Source organism: Ptychodera flava, chromosome 17, assembly GCF_041260155.1.
Source record: "Ptychodera flava strain L36383 chromosome 17, AS_Pfla_20210202, whole genome shotgun sequence".
NCBI lineage: Eukaryota > Metazoa > Hemichordata > Enteropneusta > Ptychoderidae > Ptychodera > Ptychodera flava.
In genome coordinates this window covers 5990390-6008828 of record NC_091944.1, presented here as the reverse complement: position 1 = coordinate 6008828, position 18439 = coordinate 5990390, and the positions used below count along the sequence as shown (strand labels likewise).

The 18439-nt window shown below is 40.5% G+C and overlaps 2 protein-coding genes across 4 annotated transcripts in view; one reads left to right on the top strand and one right to left on the bottom strand.

Moving 5' to 3' along the window:
• LOC139115246 (tetratricopeptide repeat protein 38-like) overlaps nucleotides 1-18439 on the top strand; it is a 260249-nt gene that overhangs the window by 64816 nt on the left and 176994 nt on the right. The gene's annotated exons all lie outside the window — the stretch shown is intronic.
• LOC139115249 (uncharacterized) overlaps nucleotides 1-18439 on the bottom strand; it is an 87404-nt gene that overhangs the window by 3407 nt on the left and 65558 nt on the right. The gene's annotated exons all lie outside the window — the stretch shown is intronic.

The following is an 18439-nucleotide window of genomic DNA, read 5'->3' as shown; positions in this document are numbered from 1 at the left end:
AGAGTGTTGATTTGTCTTTTTTCTACTAGCACATCAAAATTTGTGTTACACAAGGGTAAACCTTCAAATGAGATTTGGGTGAAAGTTTGCAATGATCACGGTGGTGGCTCAAGGAAGTCAACATTTCAAATCCTCAATATTGACAAACAAAACAGAGTTGAAAACACAGTTGTTTGGAATGTATTCCTGGCTGATGACAACTATAAAAACCTCCGCTCTGCCATGCCAGTGAATTCAAGACAAGTTGACATGCTGGAGGTATACAAATGGAAGTAAATCCTTTTTAACATTTCTGTTTTCCATGAAGGGAAAACAGTCTTCCTTCACTTTGTATGCTTGGAGTAGTAAACATGTACTTTCAGTTTTGCAAAATTGTAACAAATGGTCAGAGTTAAAGTAAATAGCACCACAAAATATAGAAATAATACCAATAAATGAGGTAATAACATTTTTAACTGTTTTATGTATATTGGAGTTCCCTGTCTGTGATTATCATTAGCACTTTCTCTTCTAATATTGATTTACAGCTTGAATGTGAATGTTTTTACCGGGGAAAACAAATATATAGTTTACTATATGACACGATCATTTAGTGCTGTCATTTCATTGAATTGGAAATTTGACATCCAAAAATGAAGTATAATCATGGTGTTACTTAATCTTTTGTTCCTTTTCCTCAAGAGGTTGCAATGTTTGAATGTATACCATCATACATGTACATTATCTCTGTACTTTTTCCAATCTGCATTGTTTAGGGAATTATTACTTCATGTCTGGATCAGCGGTGATTATGAGTATCTTTTAAATATCTATGGGTTGACTGGAGCGAGTGCTAGGTGCTCATTGTATCTTTTGTGAAATTTCACCTTGCAGTAGTAAACTTTCATTTTTGACAATAACTTGTTTTTAATGAAAAAATGAATTTTGTATCGACAGAAAAGTACTCCTGCCTATGGTGCCTGATAACCAGGGAGATGGCACTTTTGGACCTTGATGAATGACCACACATTCCAGAGAGGTCACGAACCATGATTTGTCAAGACCACTCCAGATTTGTCCGGAATTGTTCTACCTGAGAGAGGCAAAGGAGTTTCACATCTGCATACGGCGGCCATTGCTCAATATCCCACTTTCAAGGATAAGTCAGAATAGAGATTGATTTATTAATGACATTTTCTCTTATTCTCACTCAGGTTTTGAAGATATTCAGTATTTCAGAAGCTAAGTCTCCACCAGTTGTGACTTTTAGCAATGTTGTCAGTATTTATGTCTTGTGAATTTAGTGTAGTACAACGTCCCACATCCAAAAATAAGATGAAATCCTCATTGTTCACCTTCTCAACGCAACACATGTTGTACAAGTAGCTTGTTAATGTTGAGAATTTGATTTAAGTCCATACTTAAATTCATTTTTAACAATAACAAAAGCCTTAACACATGTATTGTCTTGACAACTGGAATAGTAGATATTTCATACTTGAGAAAGAAGAAAAAGAAACTATAATTCACACTGTCAAATTTACATAAATACTGACAAAACTAGCCAAAAGTTACACATAGTGTTCCTTTTAACAGTCTACAGTCTCTTTTAAATATTTAGGTTGCTCTACCAGTGTTGCATATTTCACTGGAAATATTTCATCTGTGGTTCAATATGCTACAAATTTCTTGCAGAATGCATGACATTGAAATTTTCATGCATTTGGAAAGAGTTGATGAACTTGATGAACCTGTCCTACCCTATGAAGTGTTTAATGAGTATATCAACATAATCAATGAAATTTCCAGGGAAGAATCTGCTCTTTGAGGTGACATTGACTATGCAATATTGCAGGATGATAGTGATAATGATGATAATGATAATGATATTGATGACAGTCAACCATTAATGTTCAAAATAAAGGGCATTGAAAAAGAAGTGTGGACAATTACATGAAAAGGCAAAGGAAAAAGTTAATATAAGGAATTTGAAATTTGAATGTATTTGAATTTTACTCATCTAATTTTACTTCTGCAATTTACACAAAAACTAAGAAATGGATTGTCATATTTTCTTACATTCAAGTGATTACAGAGTTGAAAAATAAGCTCCCTCAGCAAGCAGGCTATACAGTGAAGGTACTTGAATCAGCTCTAGCCAAAAGTAACGTTCACCTCAACGCCTACCATGGTCAAGCCTTTGTTGGCAATCATGTGGCTTTGTTGGCAATCATGTGGACAAATGTTGCAAGCTTAAGGTTGGTCATAGCATTACACCTAGGATAATTGTTGCCTGAGTTTGCATGATGACCAAATACACCTTTTTGTTAAATTTTCTCCCTTTCAAAATATGTTTTGAAAATATGTTGAAGATTTGGTGTTGAAATAATGTCTTTCAAAGCATATAAGTGAAGTACATATCTCTTTTACTTTTCAGCCAAAGAATGCCACTATCCTTAAATTTGTGACAGTGTAATCAATACCACCAAGAATGTTTGTCCTGATCTTCTTCACAAGGCTAGGCAAATTGTGGTGAAACATCAACCACTATTTACACACTTTGCCAGGTGCCATAACTTATATTTTGTAAATAGAGAACTCTCTGCTTAGGATATTGATAGCTTGGGTATGTATATTGAATATGGAATGTCACATATGAGATTTTATTGAACTTACATGTGAAAGACTTCCTGTAATGCAGCATTTATTTCCTCAAATGATCAGCAAACTTGAGAAAAATGCTGTTTCATGCATCCAAGAAGATTGTTATTTTAAGGATCTTGTTTTCTACTAATATGTCTTTCTGTTTCTACCTTTGTTCAGTCTAATACTTTCAATGACAAAGTTAGATTATTTTACTGTTGCAAATGATGAAAGTGGATATTCAAACCACAAGAATGGAGTGAGAGGATGTTATGTAGGCAGATAAGTATTCCTGCGTGCTTTTATACATTATGTTCTTAGTGTTTGGTATTTTTTAATGTCCAAGGTAACTACATCATAATACTATATTGTGATCTTTTTATGTATTATTGTTCTGCAAATCAACCACAGATTCTTGTTCAACTCCTACTAGTATGATGAAATGCCCAATACTAGTACAGTATTTAGCAATGTAAACACAACATCACAATATTATTCGTACATTTAGCGTTGTTCCATTTCAAACTAGAAGTCGATACTTCAATTCATTCAACAATGCTAGTGTTGATACACATTGTTGTACTTGATAAGCTGAATAGAGGGCATATTAGAATGTTGTAAGAAGTTAATGAGAACTGTATTTGTTGCACAGAAGAACGAATATATGCTTAGTGCTGACTTCCCTCAAATGTTAGTTATAAGGTTGTTTATTAGAAATGTGAATTATTACTTGCTACATACTAAGCACAAATATATATTTTCATTGTTTGACATTTTCTAAGTAGTGTTTTGCCAGATTTAAGTATTTAAGAACCGCTAAAGCACTGCAGATAAGTATTTATATCAGAGAATGCATAAAACGTGGGCCATACCAAAAGTGAAAAACAAATTTGTGAGGTGGCAAAAATATTGTGAAATGATGCTTGTATTTAATTGAATTGTACTGGACTGTGTATTCAATGTGTCCTTAAATTAAACTCATTTTAATTGATACATTGTTTTACTGTGAATCATTGTAGAGTATGTTCATGTATGTGTCAAGATACTTGCTCAGGCTGTGTGTTTGTTTGTGTGTTTATGTGTGTGTGTGTCAATAAAAGTATAAACAATCAGACACCAACTATTGAAAGGTCCAATTGTTCAGTATTCCATATCAACTTTAATGGTAAACAGTGAAAAAACTCATAGAAACTGCTTGTTGCAACTTTCCTTCATCATTTCTGTCCTGTTTCCATCACTAAAAATAATTGAACATGGTTGGAAAATGCTTCATTAAAATGAAAACGCCTGCCAAAGGAAATTCAAAGTTGGCCGTAAAGGGCGCCCATACATGCTCGCCGCCATATTGTTTTAAAACTAAGTCCCTATAGGGAATCGCGTATGGCCAAGTTGTGCTTAATTCTTTCGACCTGGTATTTAACATGCAGATAAAAGGCTAAACAAACAACAACATGTGTACAATGTGACCAAAAAGCTATACTGTCAGCTTGCTAGTCCTCCAATTTGAAGGCAAGATCCTGCTCGATTTGTCAAATTACCACCTGTTCGAGACATACAGAGTTCTTTACAAATGTGAAGAAAGCCAGATTGGATATGACACTTTACGGCATCCACTCATCCCCCCCCTTGAGAAACTTGAGAAGCGGAGCCGATGTAATCATCCCCAGGCATGAGGACTTGGCTTCTACGACATTTATCAGCAAAAGTATGTCATCAAGCTCTGGCACCTACTCATGAGTGGCCATGGTGCCATCTATCCCAGTGTGCTAGGCAGCCACAATGAATGGGAAACCACCGTTGCGCCTGCCACTGAACTGGTAGTCTCGGAGGACACCACTTATTGGGGTACTCATTGATGAATATGCAGATGGGGAGTGAAATGCTCAAAGATGATGGCTTGGCCTAAGATGTCACTGGCTACTGTAACAGCGGCAAGAGTTTCTTGTACGAGCATGTCCAACATTTACGTATGATCCCCTTCACAGAAAGTGATATCATTATCAGTGAGCATGTCAATGTCCCTCGCCAATGTATGAACTGAATGCTCATTCTGTTCACAAGGCACAGGCTCAAGACCACTATACAATGAGCTGTTCCTGAATATAGGCATTGGAAGCATAAGTGTGAATATAGAAGGTAATGTGAACAAAGTCTACACCAAGGGCATGTCCCCTAATATTTCCGGGGAAAAGCTTTCCACTACTTCGCAAAGAGCATCAAAGACAAGGGCATCAATATTTCCGAGACTGATTTCTTTAAGAACAGTTTGTGCGTCTTCATGGACTTGAGAAACTTCAAACATGAAATGTTCCATGGCAATGGCCTGAGTGTGATGAACACATAGGACCGGCTGCAGATGGCAATGCGGAAAATCATAGCCACAGCAGATCACAATGACAGGGGCTGCTGCAAATCTTTATATACTGGGCAATGCGCAGGTTTTGTATGAATAACCCCATCTCAGCAGTATCGTCTTCTAAGTATACACTACACAGCTCGCTTCGGATGGAAATGATGCCAGTGGTTTTTGGTAAAGCCGCCCCTCCAACGTGATCATAACAGGGCCCACCTTTTCCCGCACAACAGAGTACTGATGAGCCTATTGATGGGTCCTATTGTTTGAAGTTTGATTGCATTATTTTCTTGTGCCCACTTTCCTGAAGAACAAAACCTTTAATTAGGACGTCATCATCCTCCCTAACCCCTGCACAGGCATTGACCGAGTCATTAAAGATGGTGCATGAACATATGGAGGGACACTGACACAGATCATTTCAGATGACTGCTGCATCACAAGACATGAAGAAGCAGAGCGATGACAAGTCAACTTTGGGTTCAGCACCCAGCACGACTACCTCAGTGTGTGGGTTCTGACGCAGCAATAAACCAGCATCAGCAAAGGTTTAGAGAGAACATTAGGATGCTTGTGCTTTTCTACACTCCGAGCAAGACAGACAATGAGAGCATCATCAAAGAATACGGGAAGGAGCTAGAAAAAAGTGAAATGGCTGAGAACTCACGCTCGCGAGAGCAGTAACTTCCGTTTTCCATCGGGTAAAATCATGTTCTGTTCAGGTTCCCATGAGTTGAACATGTCAAGGTAGTCCTTACACTTGATCAGAAAAAAATTTTGACCTTCATTTTCTTCGTCTTGTTTGATCCCATAGACGTCGTCATCATGAACCGTCGCCTTTTGCAGCTCATCCTCTTAAAACATGCCAAGGACCTCTTTGTCCTACAGGTCAGCGATTTTGTACACAGAAGGGCTCGAGTCAGAATGACCAATCAGACAGCGAAGATCTCTATCCAATACTTCAGGCAACAGTTGGTGAAACCGCCTTGTACTTAGGAAAGCACACTTTTACTCGTACTTTGAACTTGGGGTTTGCCCCTCTGCCTGTAAAGTCTTGCCCGTTCAGGCCTTAGAAGGCTATGTAGTCGTTCAAAGTTATCACATCCTTTAGCTTCATGGGGATGCTGCCATGCTTGGTGCCATTGTAATTCACAACCAACTCAGGTTTTGTGAGTGAGGTATTTCTGCATCAGCCCTTTCAAGTTCCAGTTGAAGTGCTCCAATAGCTGGCCTTCTTTCAACTGTATATGTGAACCAAGCAGATATCTTCTGCACAAGCCAGTCTTGCATTTTTCTGTTCATAAATTTGTGCCCTTCTTCTGTTTGCAGCTTTCAGGGCCTCCGGCCACGCTCGCTGATGAAGCTTTTGAGTATCCAAAGAGTTTCTAGCTACATGTATATAATCCTGTGCCTGACTGTTTGACTTCACATATGGATCAAATCAAAAGAAAAATACGTGGCCCGCAGCTAGGGCAAAAAACGCTTTTTAAGTTTGAGGAAGTATTTGAAAGCAGCTCATCAAGAGCCATCAGATTAGACTTAGCATGGGCGATAATTGTTGGCAGACGGTTAATAACACAATTGGAACTATTTTGTGATTATAAGATCTTGAGCATTTTGTTATAATCTATTTAAAAATCATCAATCTAACAGTGTTTTTGTGTGAAGGTGGGGGCAAATTTCATAAATTATTGATAATTGCACAATCATCAAATACATCTCGAACAAATTTTACATTTTTGTCTAGCTTTTTGCACGCTCAGGAAAGGAGAACCCATTAAATGTAACTGATTTGTCAATTTTGTTTAGGTTTAAGTCAAAATACAAATTCCCTTTCCAAGGTTGATTTGTAGGCATTTACTATTCTCACCAAACGATGCATGATAAAATTTTAATTTTCGATGGGAAAATGGCCTTCTACCTCTACCCAAATCAGTTCTGCTGTAGTGTATGTTTTTTGGTGATCTCTCTTTCAAATGATTTGGTAGATGTTAAGAAAATGTCTTGTACATTTATTTATTTCATATACAAGGAAATGAGACCTGGTAAATTTGATTAAACTACCCTTTTCTTGTGAGTGTGCTAATTAATGCTGGAAAATTTTACAAAATCACTGAACTATTTCAGCCCTTCTATTAAAAATGAACTATTTTTGGTAGATGTAAAGAAATGTAATCAATATCATCTGTCTGTTGAAACCTTAAAATATTAACGGCAGGAACCAACAGTTTTTGTCTGGAATTTTTAGGGACTGTACAGAGATGTCTTTGCAGCTTTCAGGGACCACTCCGAGGAGACTATAAATCTTTTAGAGACCACACTGACTTGACCTTGAAACTTTCAGGGACCACCCAGATGAGTCCTTGAAACTTTCAGGGACCACCCAGATGTGACCCTAAATCTTTCAAGGACTATCCTGGTGTGACCTTGAAACTTTCAGGGACCACCCAGATGAGTCCTTGAAACTTTCAGGGACCACCTGGATGAGTCCTTGAAAGTTTCAGGGACCAATCAGATGAGACCCTGAATCTTTCAAGGACTATCCTGATGTGACCTTCGCTCATCAGCTTGTGCATTCACAAGCATTACTTGGTAAAGCTGACAGGCAGAGGAATCACTGGAAAGATTTAGTCCAACTTCCTGCACATAAGCGTCAATATTCAGCACCTCGAAGATAAGATTATGTAATTGCTTAACCCGGCGTCCTCATGGCTCCGACGTGTGACTGGTCGGCCGGCGCCGAAACATGTCTTTGCGTATTTACCACGCAACGAGATCTACAAGGCATGTTCTCCCTGCATAAATGTGATGAACTGGGCAGTGGCTGAACCTTCAGTCGATTGTTGAAGTATGCTGTCGCTAGCCGACGTGACGCTGGTCTTAACAGTGAACAATTTGCAAATAATCATTTCATGATGGCATATTCCATTTTAACCAACAGGGATACCTAGGACGCATTGCGCGATTGTGTAAGGTCCCGGGTAAGGTACATGTTGCTCTTTTATGCTGTAAAGTTTCCCCACTGTTTAAATTTTCAGGGACCACCCTGATGAGTCCTTGAAACTTTCAGGGACCAACCTGGAATCTGTCAAGGACTATCCTTATGTGACCTTGAAACTTTCAGGGACCACCCACATGAGTCCTTGAAACCTTCGGGGACCATCCTGATGTGTCCCTTAATCTTTTAAAGAGACCACTTATATATGATCCCTAAACATGTTTTAAGGACTGGCCCAGAGAGGCCCTTTGAATAGTAAAGAACCAATCAGATATGATCCTGAAACCTTCAAATGCATCCAGGTCCTCTAAACAATACAGCAATCATCAAGTTTTGACCTTTAATCTTGACATTTTCAAGAATGTGTATCAATGAGATGAAATATCCTTAAAAATTATCAAAAATGATAAATTTATAATTTTGAAAAGCAGATGGCTTTAAATACTACATTTTTTTATTGGGTGATTATGGCTTTGCAATAATCGTTGTTAACGTCTGGAGGGACACGGGGAAAAGGGTTTAGACCTTACCATGTATGGGTCACCATGTGTCACTACTACTACTTGCTGGATGCACTTGAGACGTAACCTTATCTACCAACCGCCTTTGTTTACCATTATCTAAACAACTTGCGTCACCCTTTCCACGTCATCATCCATGCACATATCAGTGTGATCAAAGCTACAGATCGTCCATTTCAACTTCTGCCATGCTCAAGTTCACACCACAGGCGCTAAGCGGTCATCCGTACATCGGCGAGGGCGAAGAGACGCCCAGCGCACCTCAACAAATACCTAGTACCCCATCAGTACCTACGGAAACCACACCATCCAACCCTGCCGGCGGCGTGCCGACAACCGCCACAGCGGCAGCCGATCAAGGTATGTCAGACCACGTCGCCAAACTAATAGAAACCGTAATCAAAAGCGCCATTCAATCCGACGTGAACTACAGCAGCCAACTACCAACACTACAGCAACGGCGCCTATCCCGACGCCAAACCTGCAAGTCCAGCCAACTGACACAGTCGTTGGTGCACTATCACCTGCTTCAGTCATTGCCGCAGGACTGACAACGCTTACCGCTCCATCCAGGTCGCAGGTTACTCAAGCCCACCCAAGTAATCATCTCGCTAATCACGTTAGTGGATATCAACCCGCCATTACACTTGCCCCACAAACTCGACCACCAGTGGTGGTGCTGCGCATATCCGTGACCACCCTACCGATGGCGGGGCACCTCATAACAACAAGCCAGACAATATGGCTGCGCCCTATATTCAACCCGCCCAGCCAGCTGGTCACAACGCACCTCCATGGCACCCACCACTAGAGCAGGGCCAACGGGCAAATCTTCTGCAGCAATACTCCCAGCCGACCTGCTACTGCCATAAGTCGATCAATCAACACTCAACGCCTTGGCTAACCTCGGTAAGTTCATCGAATTTGGTGACTTGCACCCGGATGCCCTAGCTCCCAACTCAACCCAGGCTACCAAGACACAAGTAGCTTTCGATCCAGACAACATTGGCGTACAACCGAGGTGAAGCGGAAAACTATCGACGACTTTGACACCTGGTTACAGTGCTTCCTCGTCTTTTTCTCATATCGAACATTCTACTACCCACATTTGGCGATCCCCATGGCCACCTACCTTTGTTTCCTCGCCTCCAAAGCTGCTGCCTACAAGCCGGAGGCCTGGCTCACGTACGACAAATTCTTCCGCCTGTACGCTGCCCGCTACCCAGACAGGGCCAACTGGAGCAAGCCAAACCCAGACCTCAATTCAAGCACTTCCTCAACCAGTCACACCTCCTGCGTCCTTCCTGCTTCGCCTGTGGCCAACATGGTCATGTAAAGACCGACTGCCCAAACCTACGCAGCAGTGACACCAACCCATTCTACTGGGAGAGCCCAGCGAACAAGAAACAGTACGACGAACTTCAGGTATGTCGATCTTTCCACCGAGGTTCATGCAAGACCCCTTGCCAATATGGCAGGCTACACAAGTGCTCGGTGTGTAACGCGACCGACCATAATGCTCTGCAACACCACCAAGGCACCAAACCCCCAAGACCCCCAGCCCTTTCGAGGGAGCGACTATCCACACAGCGACAATCGCAATGCTACACCGACGACACCAATCAACCTCACTAAGCTTTCAGCTGCCCTGCACGACCACCTGCATAAACAATTCACAGCCAGCCTCATCCACGACCTCACCCATGGTGCCGACATTGGCTCCAGTGGGAACCAAACACCGCACCACACTCGCAACGCCAGTCAACAACAATCAACCTGTATGCCATCTCCACTGCAGTAACAAACGAACTGCACCTGGGCCACACAATTGGCCCATTCGCCGTGCCACCTCTGCCATTGGATGGCAAGAGAATGGAAAGAGATGTACCCAATACTAGTCGCCTGTTCAATTTGGGGGCATGGCTTCCGCGTTGATGCCTCCACAACCACCGCCGAAGCAGGCTTACCTGGCTGGCTCATAAAGACACTGGGCAGATGGAGGAGTGATGGCTTATAAGAAAGATATATTTATTAATGGCATGTTATAAAATAATAGAGAGCACGTTTCGAATTTGTTTATTTACGAGCACTCAAAAAAAACATGGCGGCGCCCACGAAAGAGGGGTACACTTCCGGTTACTCGCATAGTATATTATGAATACGCGCATGCATAGTCAGTAAGCTGCTGGCGCGACTATTAATAATTTTATTCGTTTAAGATAATCTAAATTAGTTTTGGTCATGCTACTAAAGGAACCGTAATGCAGAAATTTAAACTGCATTGGAAGTTGTTCTTGTAAAACGATTTTTACAAGAACCGATAAAAACATCTTTAATTTTATTACAAATGTTCATCTCATTCTGACTTAAGAATGTGTGTGAGAATATTGTTTGCATTTGCAAAGCCAACTTTGAATCAATCCACAAGACTATTTATGGAAAAAAAAAACTAGGATTTAAAAATAACTTTGTCAGTTTTTATGTTATGCATACAAAGTTTCAGAGCTATTAGACAAGCACTTTCAAAGATATTGTTCACAAAAATGGGAAAAATTGCCCAAAACTTATGATTATGAAAATTTCACAACGTAGACAAACCTGACTGATGTCACCCTGATAAAACATACATAGCAATTTTAAAGACCCAATAGCTGCAAATGTTTAATAAACCGATCTCAAAATATCCTTAGTTTTCCAAGAGTTTCTTTGAATAAGACCCATTAGAGACTGAAAAAGTGTATAACGCTGCCATGAGTGTCATGAGTGGCATGTAAATTCAAAGGTTTTAACGTCATTTTAGATTTCCCGCCATTTTCAAAAACTTGTCATATGACAGAGAAAATAAAGATTACAACAACAAAATGTTAGCCACCGTGTGATGCATTCAAGTAAATGGCATCATACTTGTTTCTGTTATGATCACGATGTATATGTGCAGGAAAATACTGTTTTTTGTATTTTCCCGTGGGGCGCCATTTTATGGGTGCGGCACCCATTTATTATTAAACCTGTTAAAACATGTAGGCATGGTCCAAATCAGCGAGCAGTGATACTTCAATACACGTCCTTCTGCAAGTACATTTAAACGAACCAACTCTGGTTTGAAAATAAAATCATGAAAATAATGCATAAAATTAGCAGCTATTGGGCTTTAAAGCAATTGGAAAAGTGGTTTGCGAGTGGAAGATTGTTTTACCAATAACGGAAAAAATACCCCAAAAATACAAACTTGCAAATTTCACCAGAAATGGAACACAGCCAACGAAAGGTTAGCTACAGAAATCTAAAGCCAAGTGTCAACACTATCTGGCCTTTGCTTACAGAGTTTTGGCAATTTGCACGATGTTTCCTTATTTACCTTTTTCACATATTTTGACACTTACGTTTTCAATTGAAAAAATCCACATCTTTACCCTGGAATGCACCTATGTAAATAATGACAACACGATACCCTATAATAATGGAATTACTATATAAAAGAATAAAATTATGACACCACACACTGGAAAAACTGCAACACCAAAAACAGCTACGGCACGCAACATACGATAGTTATGCCTTTAATCTGAAAATATTATCTTACGACTGACTAAGAAAGGTCATGCGATGGTTTTACAAAAACTGCTGCAAACCGTTGTTAGGATGTGTAAACGATTTTAAGGCCGAGTTAGACTCATTGAGCAACGTGACGAGCAACACGACAGGCAACGCGAGTTGCAGCCATGTTGCTTTGTTTGTATGATATCGTCGCGTCGCCGGAGGTGGTCAGGCGACGTCGCCCGGAAACCGACATGTCGGTTTTTCAGGTGCCGCGTCGCCTGTCGCCTGGACGAGTTGCCCCGTGTATACACTGCGTCGCGTCGCCTGAAGAAACCTTTGACCTCTACTCATGTGCAGAACAGTGATCCTGTTTGCGCTCATCGATTGTAACTTGTTAGTACATATAATTTTTTTTTTCTCCAAAGCGCTTATTTTTTCTGTATGCCACTATTGTGTGTCTTTCTTGTTTTTGTCTCTTGTCTTGTGTCTTTGTATTGTGTCAGCAAAATGGAAAAGCTTAATAAAAAACTTAAAAAAAAGTACATATAAATTTACAAAACTCGAACAGGAAATACTAGTATACTATAAACTGTAAAAAATCAACCAATCAATATGTCAATAAATCAATCAATCTATAGACAAATCCAAAAAATATCCACCCTCTCTATCAATTCTACTTCAATCTTCGGTAAACTGGTGAATAACCGCTTCAATACTAGATAAACTGCTGAATGATAATTTCTTCTGAGGAGCCATCAATATTCTCTATGGACTGATATTTACACGTATCGAACGCATCGATCAGGTCGGGACGACACACAGAATACAATCAGCCCGACGAAAGACAATGTGGAAGTAAAACTTTCTGACTAATATGCTCGAGCGTCGCCAGGTCATCGTGATATAATTATTTTCCCCTTCGGCTATACATCAAAGAAAAAATGTCAATATATTTTCTTAAACCCGACTCAATTAATCGAAATACGATGGTATCAACCGGGACTCGAACCAACAATGCACGGCGCCCAATCACCTAGCGCAGAGGACAACAGACAAACCGCTCGACTAAATCCCCAATCCTGAAAAAGATTGGTTCAATAGCCGAGCTTAGGATGTTACAATTTTGACTGCGCCCTCTCCACTCGCCGTAGAGTTCGTGAAGCACTCACGCTAGCACACACGCTATCATACACCTCACACAAACTATATCGAAGCGAAGCAATGAATACAACGCTTTACACCGGGCGGAAGATAGCCTCGGGGACAATTCTGTCCACCAGCAGAGCTATCGACCCGGGAAAGAGAAATACGATGGTATCAACCGGGACTCGAACCCACAACGCACGGCACCCAATCACCTAGCGCAGAGGACAACAGACAAACTGCTCGACTAAATCCCCAATCCTGAAAAAGATAGGTTCAATAACCGAGCTAAGGATGTTACAATTCTGACTGCGCCCTCTCCACTCGCCATAGAGTTCGTGAAGCACTCACGCTAGCACACACGCTTTCATACATCTCACACAAACTATATCGAAGCGAAACAATGAATACAATGCTTTACACCGGGCGGAAGATAGCCTCGGGGACAATTCTGTCCACCAGCAGAGCTATCGACCCGGGAAAGAGAAATACGATGGTATCAACCGGGACTCGAACCCACAACGCACGGCACCCAATCACCTAGCGCAGAGGACAACAGACAAACCGCTCGACTAAATCCCCAATCCTCAAAAAGATTGGTTCAATAACCGAGCTAAGGATGTTACAATTCTGACTGCGCCCTCTCCACTCGCCGTAGAGTTCGTGAAGCACTCACGCTAGCACACACGCTATCATACATCTCACACAAACTATATCGAAGCGAAGCAATGAATACAATGCTTTACACCGGGCGGAAGATAGCCTCGGGGACAATTCTGTCCACCAGCAGAGCTATCGACCCGGGAAAGAGAAATACGATGGTATCAACCGGGACTCGAACCCACAACGCACGGCACCCGATCACCTAGCGCAGAGGACAACAGACAAACCGCTCGACTAAATCCCCAATCCTAAAAAAGATTGGTTCAATAACCGAGCTAAGGATGTTACAATTCTGACTGCGCCCTCTCCACTCGCCGTAGAGTTCGTGAAGCACTCACGCTAGCACACACGCTATCATACATCTCACACAAACTATATCGAAGCGAAGCAATTAATACAACGCTTTACACCTGGTGGAAGATAGCCTCGGGGACAATTCTGTCCACAAGCAGAGCTATCAACCGAGGAAAGAGAAATACGATGGTTTCAACCGGGACTCAAACCAACAATGCATGGCACCCAATCACTTAGCGCAGAGGACAACAGACAAACCGCTCGACTAAATCCCCAATCCTGAAAAAGATTTCATCCCTAATTTACCGACGAGCACATATAGACATGCCAGGCTACAGTATATTGTACACCAAAACGGACAATTTGCGAGATGTTTTGCGAAACGACGAATGTATTAAGTGTCATTATGCTTGCGCCTACACCGGGTCATTCCCACCAAGAGGAGGGATAACTACTGAAGAGAACAAAATTGCCTTTTTCAAGGCACATTAAAGTTGAGGCGGTAACCATAAACAAAATTGCGAAACGTTTTCCCAATTTCACAGAATTTTGGACGAGTGTCTGTCCTTCAACTGAATGTTAGTAAGCTTAAATCTGAAGCAATATGGCTCAGTTTGTGGAAAAAACTGACGCGACACCTCGGCTGGTTTGAAATTGGAATCTTCATTAAAAAAATTATTAGGGATTTACTTTGGTTACGACCGTTTAAGCCTTCTACTTACTGGGGAAAAATCGAAAGGATTAAGACCGTTTTGAAACTTTGGTCAAAGCGTAAGCTAAGTCTGTATGGTAAAATCACTATCATCCAATTAGTAGCTCTTCTAAAACTGTTTTACGTATTGTTAATTCTTGGTGCTTTTGATGAACTTTTGAAGCCGATCAATCAAGCAATTTTATGGAATAATGGGCCTGACAGAATAATAAGACTAACATTGATTGGAACTTACGAACGTGGAAGGCTCAACATGCCCGACATCTTTGCCCTCCACGATGCATTCTGTGCTTCATGGATTCGTAGACTGTGCGATTCAACGATCGCGCGCTGGTAAGCTTTGTTATTGAGATGGCTAAGCATTTATGGAGCTGATTTTCGAATTTTCCATTTCAACTTCAGAAACTCTTCTAGTTTTCCATACTTAGACGCAATACCAAAATACACAAGGCAGGTTCTTGTTGCTCTAATGTGCCAAATCCCAGTTATCTAGATATCCGCAATCAAATTATTTGGGGCAATATCAACAACTCGAACAATGGTAAAACTATTTTTGTCCACACTAGATGAGTTCGAATATCATCTACATTAATGACATCGTCGATGACTATGGCGACTTTCTTCCGCCTATAGTGTTGTTAGAAAAACTGAATTCCACGGATTGTGGAATGTAAAAGGCTTTTAAATCTCATTCCAAAACAATGGAAACGTATTCTGAAAGACACCCGTTTTGATCAGATGCGTAGACAAGATGATTTTATGTATGTAAACGGAAAATGTTTCTCTTTCACAAGGACTGAATACTTTAACATCCACGGTTTTTATGACATTTTGTTGCCAAACGTTTCATACGTCCCTATTGTGAAGACATGTGAAATGTCATTTTAAGACTTACACTCCGCTTCAGTGGAAGTATATTTGGGTAAATCAAACAATCTCTCTTTCAACTGATAGGAAGCTAGCTGAATTCAATTTCAAGATTGTTCACAATATTCTTCCAAACGGTTTGAAGCTTTTCAATTGGAAAATCAGCGATTCTCTCTGTAAGGTTTCCGAGACGTATGAGCATTTTTTTCTGAATTGTCAAAGAATTGGAAATTTCTGGAACCGTCTTTCCATATTATTTGGTAAGCAAATCTTTGGTTGCAATTGCCTCGGATTGTAACCTACTTTTAAACTCTGTATTGAACTGTAATTAGTAGATAAAAATGTGATTATATACGGAAAAAAATAAACGAAATTGCTAGAATAGTTAACATATCACCTATTTTACGACAATATATTGTACTGTTAACCTTAACCATGAGCTGATAATTTACATTTTAATAACTTAATATATTTTTATTAATTCAAATTTTATTCGGAGCGTATTTCAAAGTTCCCCAGAATAAAATATGCCATCATTCACACGATTGTCACTTCGGGTTACGTGTTATAAGAACTTTTGGCAAACCTAAAAATATCTAATTTATTTGTTTATTTATTTATTTAAAAACTATGTCGTTATTTGGTGCATTACTAATGACTGATACGCATATTCCAGGACGGGCTTTAATCGACACCCGTCCCTAAACACTGCACCGTTGCATCGCTCCATGATCTGTCACAAAGTATCCATCCTTTTTGTGTTGCAGAACAGCTAATCTCATGGCTTTTACAAGTCTGAAATGCACCGAAAATGCCACAAAATGACACCATTTCGATAGTCTAATTTTCAAGTTTCTACAATGGAAGGCCGCGGCCGGCGTGACCACCCTCCTCATGACCACAAGTTAGCCTTTTTACAGTGTCGCGGAAAAGTTGATTTTGAAATTTCTCATTCTGAATTGAGCTTATTGCTGTTTCACTGTGCCGTTAAATTTTAATCTTTAGATAAAATTAAATCACATCATTGTCAATACAGAGAATTTTGTGACGTTATTCCCCAGATAATTACTGATAAAATATCCAAATGTCTCGTATTGTGGCCTCAGATGTTTTCTAAATTCCCTGGCACTAACAAAACTATTAACCGAAATAGTGTACCCCTTCCAGGACCATAATGGACTCAAGTAAACTTTTCACTCCATGGCTTCGTATCATACATTATTTTGTACAAAGTTTTCTTTCATCCATTATGGCCCGCGAGGGGGAAAACCATTTTCCCGTTAATATTGAATTATTATCATATACCCATACCCATATTGCTACATCCTAGTGACGTTCAACGTAAAATATCAGCCGTGATATTTCACGGTAAACGTCGAGATATGCACGATGAACGTCATCAGTTTTAGAGTTTTCCCGAACTACATTAGCAGTTTGTTGGTAAACAACGTAAACAACAAAATGGCTGCCGCTCCCCGCCTGGGAAGCGATGTCGCCGACGTAAAAACTTGAAGGGCTTCGAGGAACACGGGTATTCTTGGGTGCAAAATACGGAATATCACGTTGAGTCTTGAATGTTTTCGCATGGTATTTTTTTAGTCAAGTTCTAGCAAACATTCTGCCGTTCGCACGGCGCCGGCACTGTGCACGGTCTCCACCGAACAGGTAGTGAGCGCGTGGCGTGACAGCGATGTCGCGCGCGCGACGACTGTTGACATGACAACTCTAAGGATAAACTAACAAAATGGCGTCCTCTCCGCGCGAGCTCCGTGCCGTACGACGATCGAAATCAGGATAAAGCTGAGCAGTTTTTGATCGGTTACAGTTGTAATAGCATATTGCACCTTAAAATGTTCCTTCTGTATGACGATTTTGTATCCCAGTGTCTTTCTTCTTGGGTTTCATTGAGATATGGACGACTTGCAGCGATGTCGCGCGTGATGTTGACATCTTCGTCGTATACTTTATGAATGAAGCCTGTTCACATAAACATTCTGATATTTATGCGCAAGGCGTAATAAAGTAAAGCCATTCGTGTCATTTGTTGTGCTGCGTCAGACACTCGACTTCGTCTCGTGTCTGACGCAATACAAATGCCACTCATGCTGATACGAAACATGAACAGGCGATATTGGGTGATAGTCTCTAATTAATAATTCTTAGAAAATAATGATTATCACTTTTATATATGTTCTGGCATTAAAAACAAGACGGGAGGTTCATGAATTAGGAGGAGGCCACAATTTCGTATGCAAGTTTGGAGGAGAGTCACCATTTTCAAGGCAACCAGTTAATATTTCAATCGCACCACCCTGCTTCTGTTAATTCTGTCCCTATACCCTATGTTACCAATCAAGCATACCCGTGAAGCCATCTCGACATGACAAACATGTCTCTATAAGAATATTCGAAATAATTCTAGCTGTACAATTATTTAGTTGGAGTTTTTATATGTTGATTATCACGACACATCTCTAAGATTTTTCGAAAATATCCTTCATTAATCCGATCTGTAAATTATTTAGTAGGAGTTTCCTTTAATTCGACGATTTGAAATAGTACTATTTTTGTGGTCGAGTCATATTGCGGTTTGCCACGGTGGAGAGAACGTTTTGATAATGGCCGCCACGAAACACAGTCCGCTCTTCAAGCATGCGCACCGTAATCTTTTGTAAGGAAACTAGCGACAAATTGCCTAACGAGTTGCCTCGTGTAACTGTTCCAGT